Raw genomic sequence first — 6711 nt, 5'->3', positions numbered from 1 at the left:
CTTTGAATAGTGCACGCCGCCACAATAGGCAATATACTGTTTGTGAGATGGCTCTGCTGGTTTGTTTCGGTAGCGTAAGGAGTTGTGCTACATACCATGCCCGTGATAGGATGTAAGTATTAATCAGTTGGATTCGTTGATGGAGGTCGAGTCGTTGATCAGTGTGACTCACGCAAAGTCCTCTGATGCGCGTGAGAATCCGCCTGCACGTGAGTGTTAACATGCGCTGTGGACAGGCAGTCACCTCAAGACCCAAGATACGTTGTTCCCCTACAATCCGGTAGCATGGGCGTTCGATGGTCAATGATCGTGGTCCTAGTGGGATTAGCACCATTTTGTTGGATTTTAACATGGCACCGGATGCTCGTTCATAAACGTGGAGGACTCGGCGAACCGAATCGATGTCCCTGGCGTTTGCTACAAACACACCTACACCATCCGCCTACGCCACACTGCGGAAGGTGACGCCTGGGAAAGGAACACCATCGACCATCCGTCCGATGTCACGCAGCATGGGGTACAGCGCCAAAGCGATAAAATACACTGACAAGGGACACCCTTGTCGAACTGATCGTCTGATGGGAATTGGTCGTGATCTGCAACCGTTCACAATGATTGTGGAATTTGCTCCATCCAAGAAGTGCCGGATGACTCTTATGAAGTGCTCCCCGAAACCCATCCGCTACATAACGGCCAGCAGGTAGGATGGGAGACCCTATCGGAGGCACAGGCGAAATCTAGGGATCAATTGCAGCCGGGGTTCGAGCGTCGGCGGTGGGTGAGTAAGACAGCATCACGGTATATAGAAGCAGCGGTGAAGGTGGTTCGATTCGAAACGCCACATGATTGAGTGGGACAAAGTACCTTATTCATTCCCTGTTTAAGACGTGAAGCCACACTTCGTGCCACCAACTTATAATCAGTGTTAAGAACGGTGATGGGACGTACGTCTTTAGCCCATCAGTGACCTGTGACCTTTGGATTAAAGCCAATACGTACAGCTAGAAAATCGGCGGGTAGCTCGCAACCAGCAAAAATCTCCTCGCACATTTTGCAGAAGCGGTCTCCTAACAGGCCGGAAAACCTAGCACTTCGATTAGTGCTGGAATGGCACAATCGAAGGGCGGTATCCTTGCGGAGTACCGCCAGAGATGAAAAACCGCAGTGTCAGGACCTAAATGCTTGCAGCGTGTGCGTTCCACATGAGGGAGTGACATACGGTGGTGCGGGCTGATATGGCAACAGGCGACCGTCGAAAACATCGCAAAAGCAAGTGCCGGAAGGAACGACAATATACGAGAGCACTCGTCAACAGCCCAGTACTACCCTCCATGTCGAGGAGTAAACTGCGACTCCTATTTGAACGCCGCTAGCTGCCAGGGCAGTGGAGAAGCCGTGAGGCCGCCCCACAGCAGCGTCAGGCCGGTGCGAACTATACTGGCGCGAGCTACACCTAGCCGAGTGCTTACGTCGTCCACCACCTACTGCATATGTGTGTGTGCGTGTGTACACACGTATTCTGCGTGCGTGCGGCGGCGACGACGACGACGTTCGCGAGGAGCTAAGGTTATAACTCCAAACAATTTAATTAAAATTATCTGTGACCAGACCATAAGAGACGCTAACGAGGCATCCGAAGGCACTGTCCTGTGCCCCCATAAATTACCAGCCTAGCGTAATGCGGCTGCAAGTGCGGTCCGGCTAACCGCAAAAAAAAAAAAAAAAAAAAAAATTCCTTAAGATAATCTTAAATTAATTAAAAGAAATCGTGGTGTGTAAGCAACTAACTACTGGGCACATCAACAACTACGACAAGTTTTGCTACCAGCGGAATATCTGATCACTGCAGAATGTTAACCCATTTCAGGCTGTGTTTTAATTAATTTTAGGTGGGCCCATCCCGGCGGTACTGCAATGCCGGGCCAACCCGCTACAGAGGTGGAGCAAGCCCCTAGCACTCCGTCAGAAGCCAAAAGTGAGTTTAATATTCTGGTCGTGTGATGCAGGACGTATCAGATATTAAGCTGATAAGAACAGATACTACACTTCTTTCCCTCCTACCTCCCCTATAGCCCTACCTTTTCCTCTCCAAAAATGCCGCCATCCTCTAGTGTCGACGCAGCACGTAAAGCAGGGTGTTGTTAGTAGCAAGACTTATTGCCATAAACCGAAAATAAAAGCGGAGGCATACTCTGCTATGCCTCAGGGGGCGACGACACACTACTCAGAAACACACCTCCCTCTGCAGGTGTGAGGCAAGTGATGATTTTAAAAACTAAATAGAAAGAAATAAATAAAGACAGAAATGAAGGCAAAATAAAAAAAAAACAGCGACGCAGCACACTCAAACGAACTGGCGAGATAATCCCATCGCCCATAGAATTAACAAAGTAATAATCCTCTAAGATAGATTATGCGTTTTCCAATTTTCCAATAATTTTTCATACAAGGTTCACACAATTCGCATGTTACCAATTTCCATATTATCAGTATCACAGAACAGTCTACTCTAGTGATGCCCAGAAGGCCAATATCAAATCTGGGGTATGGGTAAGTCAAGGGTAGTTTGAAAGTCCGAGTGACAAAGATCGAGGGGTACACTCAGGCAATTCTTATACGAGGTGCCTTAGTTAGCCCGGAACACCTTTTGATAACCATGAACCATTGCAACTTTAATAAATCTTGCAAAAGTAATGGTATATTTCCGGTCAGATTCCGCCAGGCGATGCTGGCTCCAAAGGTAGTCCATGAAAGAGACAGCATCTGCGAGGCAAAGGTCATAGATCGTGAAAATGGTTTGGCCCAAGAGACACACCATTGCGTTACGTCGTGTTCGGGGGTTGGTCTGAATACCAGGGTTAAGGAACCAGTCGACTGACACATAGTCCAGTGTAGTCCCACCGATCAGCGTTAATAGCACACGTGCAAGGTCCCACACTTCTGTGACGTGAGGGCATAGGAGACGATGCTCTCTGGTGTCTACGTCACCACATCGGCCGCAAGCAGCCGAGGGCCATAGGAGGATGGCCGCCGGGCGATGATTAGTGGGTATTAAATTGTTTACAACGCGATACCATAGCGCTGAAACTTCTGTGGGAAGGGCTAGGTGGTTGATATTAGCCCAAGCGTGGTGCCAGATGACCGACGGTCGTCTGTCCTCCAATTTGTGTGGTGTGAGCTGGCCTCGAAGCGCCTAGTAAAGGCGCTTCGATGTGCGTGCCTTGTCGGTGGCCACTGCTAGGATGTAACTTTGATTGAGGTGATAGTCCTTGACTGTCGTCATCCGGAATGGAATATGTGTCAAGCATACTGGTGCACGCGCCGATTGTAGGCGATAACGGTCGAAAAGCACCGCTGTTGTCCCACCTGGGTCAATCTCACGCAAAGTGGCGATACGGTGAATCAGGATTGCCGCACATTTGTGGGGAAAGTCAATGAGTCCAAGGCGACTATCGACTTTTGGCAGTGTACAAGTCTGTGCATCAACTTTGAATAGTGCACGCCGCCACAATAGGCAATATACTGTTTGTGAGATGGCTCTGCTGGTTTGTTTCGGTAGTATAAGGAGTTGTGCTACATACCATGCCCGTGATAGGATGTAAGTATTAATCAGTTGGATTCGTTGATGGAGGTCGAGTCGTTGATCAGTGTGACTCACGCAAAGTCCTCTGATGCGCGTGAGAATCCGCCTGCACGTGAGTGTTAACATGCGCTGTGGACAGGCAGTCACCTCAAGACCCAAGATACGTTGTTCCCCTACAATCCGGTAGCATGGGCGTTCGATGGTCAATGATCGTGGTCCTAGTGGGATTAGCACCATTTTGTTGGATTTTAACATGGCACCGGATGCTCGTTCATAAACGTGGAGGACTCGGCGAACCGAATCGATGTCCCTGGCGTTTGCTACAAACACACCTACACCATCCGCCTACGCCACACTGCGGAAGGTGACGCCTGGGAAAGGAACACCATCGACCATCCGTCCGATGTCACGCAGCATGGGGTACAGCGCCAAAGCGATAAAATACACTGACAAGGGACACCCTTGTCGAACTGATCGTCTGATGGGAATTGGTCGTGATCTGCAACCGTTCACAATGATTGTGGAATTTGCTCCATCCAAGAAGTGCCGGATGACTCTTATGAAGTGCTCCCCGAAACCCATCCGCTACATAACGGCCAGCAGGTAGGATGGGAGACCCTATCGGAGGCACCGGCGAAATCTAGGGATCAATTGCAGCCGGGGTTCGAGCGTCGGCGGTGGGTGAGTAAGACAGCATCACGGTATATAGAAGCAGCGGTGAAGGTGGTTCGATTCGAAACGCCACATGATTGAGTGGGACAAAGTACCTTATTCATTCCCTGTTTAAGACGTGAAGCCACACTTCGTGCCACCAACTTATAATCAGTGTTAAGAACGGTGATGGGACGTACGTCTTTAGCCCATCAGTGACCTGTGACCTTTGGATTAAAGCCAATACGTACAGCTAGAAAATCGGCGGGTAGCTCGCAACCAGCAAAAATCTCCTCGCACATTTTGCAGAAGCGGTCTCCTAACAGGCCGGAAAACCTAGCACTTCGATTAGTGCTGGAATGGCACAATCGAAGGGCGGTATCCTTGCGGAGTACCGCCAGAGATGAAAAACCGCAGTGTCAGGGCCTAAATGCTTGCAGCGTGTGCGTTCCACATGAGGGAGTGACATACGGTGGTGCGGGCTGATATGGCAACAGGCGACCGTCGAAAACATCGCAAAAGCAAGTGCCGGAAGGAACGACAATATACGAGAGCACTCGTCAACAGCCCAGTACTACCCTCCATGTCGAGGAGTAAACTGCGACTCCTATTTGAACGCCGCTAGCTGCCAGGGCAGTGGAGAAGCCGTGAGGCCGCCCCACAGCAGCGTCAGGCCGGTGCGAACTATACTGGCGCGAGCTACACCTAGCCGAGTGCTTACGTCGTCCACCACCTACTGCATATGTGTGTGTGCGTGTGTACACACGTATTCTGCGTGCGTGCGGCGGCGACGACGACGACGTTCGCGAGGAGCTAAGGTTATAACTCCAAACAATTTAATTAAAATTATCTGTGACCAGACCATAAGAGACGCTAACGAGGCATCCGAAGGCACTGTCCTGTGCCCCCATAAATTACCAGCCTAGCGTAATGCGGCTGCAAGTGCGGTCCGGCTAACCGCAAAAAAAAAAAAAAAAAAAAAAAATTCCTTAAGATAATCTTAAATTAATTAAAAGAAATCGTGGTGTGTAAGCAACTAACTACTGGGCACATCAACAACTACGACAAGTTTTGCTACCAGCGGAATATCTGATCACTGCAGAATGTTAACCCATTTCAGGCTGTGTTTTAATTAATTTTAGGTGGGCCCATCCCGGCGGTACTGCAATGCCGGGCCAACCCGCTACAGAGGTGGAGCAAGCCCCTAGCACTCCGTCAGAAGCCAAAAGTGAGTTTAATATTCTGGTCGTGTGATGCAGGACGTATCAGATATTAAGCTGATAAGAACAGATACTACACTTCTTTCCCTCCTACCTCCCCTATAGCCCTACCTTTTCCTCTCCAAAAATGCCGCCATCCTCTAGTGTCGACGCAGCACGTAAAGCAGGGTGTTGTTAGTAGCAAGACTTATTGCCATAAACCGAAAATAAAAGCGGAGGCATACTCTGCTATGCCTCAGGGGGCGACGACACACTACTCAGAAACACACCTCCCTCTGCAGGTGTGAGGCAAGTGATGATTTTAAAAACTAAATAGAAAGAAATAAATAAAGACAGAAATGAAGGCAAAATAAAAAAAAAACAGCGACGCAGCACACTCAAACGAACTGGCGAGATAATCCCATCGCCCATAGAATTAACAAAGTAATAATCCTCTAAGATAGATTATGCGTTTTCCAATTTTCCAATAATTTTTCATACAAGGTTCACACAATTCGCATGTTACCAATTTCCATATTATCAGTATCACAGAACAGTCTACTCTAGTGATGCCCAGAAGGCCAATATCAAATCTGGGGTATGGGTAAGTCAAGGGTAGTTTGAAAGTCCGAGTGACAAAGATCGAGGGGTACACTCAGGCAATTCTTATACGAGGTGCCTTAGTTAGCCCGGAACACCTTTTGATAACCATGAACCATTGCAACTTTAATAAATCTTGCAAAAGTAATGGTATATTTCCGGTCAGATTCCGCCAGGCGATGCTGGCTCCAAAGGTAGTCCATGAAAGAGACAGCATCTGCGAGGCAAAGGTCATAGATCGTGAAAATGGTTTGGCCCAAGAGACACACCATTGCGTTACGTCGTGTTCGGGGGTTGGTCTGAATACCAGGGTTAAGGAACCAGTCGACTGACACATAGTCCAGTGTAGTCCCACCGATCAGCGTTAATAGCACACGTGCAAGGTCCCACACTTCTGTGACGTGAGGGCATAGGAGACGATGCTCTCTGGTGTCTACGTCACCACATCGGCCGCAAGCAGCCGAGGGCCATAGGAGGATGGCCGCCGGGCGATGATTAGTGGGTATTAAATTGTTTACAACGCGATACCATAGCGCTGAAACTTCTGTGGGAAGGGCTAGGTGGTTGATATTAGCCCAAGCGTGGTGCCAGATGACCGACGGTCGTCTGTCCTCCAATTTGTGTGGTGTGAGCTGGCCTCGAAGCGCCTAGTAAAGGCGCTTCGATGTGCGTGCCTTG

General features: G+C 49.1%; 2 pseudogenes; both read right to left on the bottom strand.

Moving 5' to 3' along the window:
• Window positions 1-1884: 1884 nt before the first annotated feature.
• LOC124721449 lies at window positions 1885-2096 on the bottom strand (annotated as a pseudogene).
• A 3275-nt stretch (window positions 2097-5371) lies between these two features.
• On the bottom strand, window positions 5372-5583 carry LOC124721442 (annotated as a pseudogene).
• Between the last annotated feature and the right edge of the window lie 1128 nt (window positions 5584-6711).

The sequence above is a fragment of the Schistocerca piceifrons genome, chromosome 1 (genome assembly GCF_021461385.2).
Source record: "Schistocerca piceifrons isolate TAMUIC-IGC-003096 chromosome 1, iqSchPice1.1, whole genome shotgun sequence".
Lineage (NCBI taxonomy): Eukaryota > Metazoa > Arthropoda > Insecta > Orthoptera > Acrididae > Schistocerca > Schistocerca piceifrons.
This window is presented reverse-complemented; position numbering and strand designations above follow the sequence as displayed.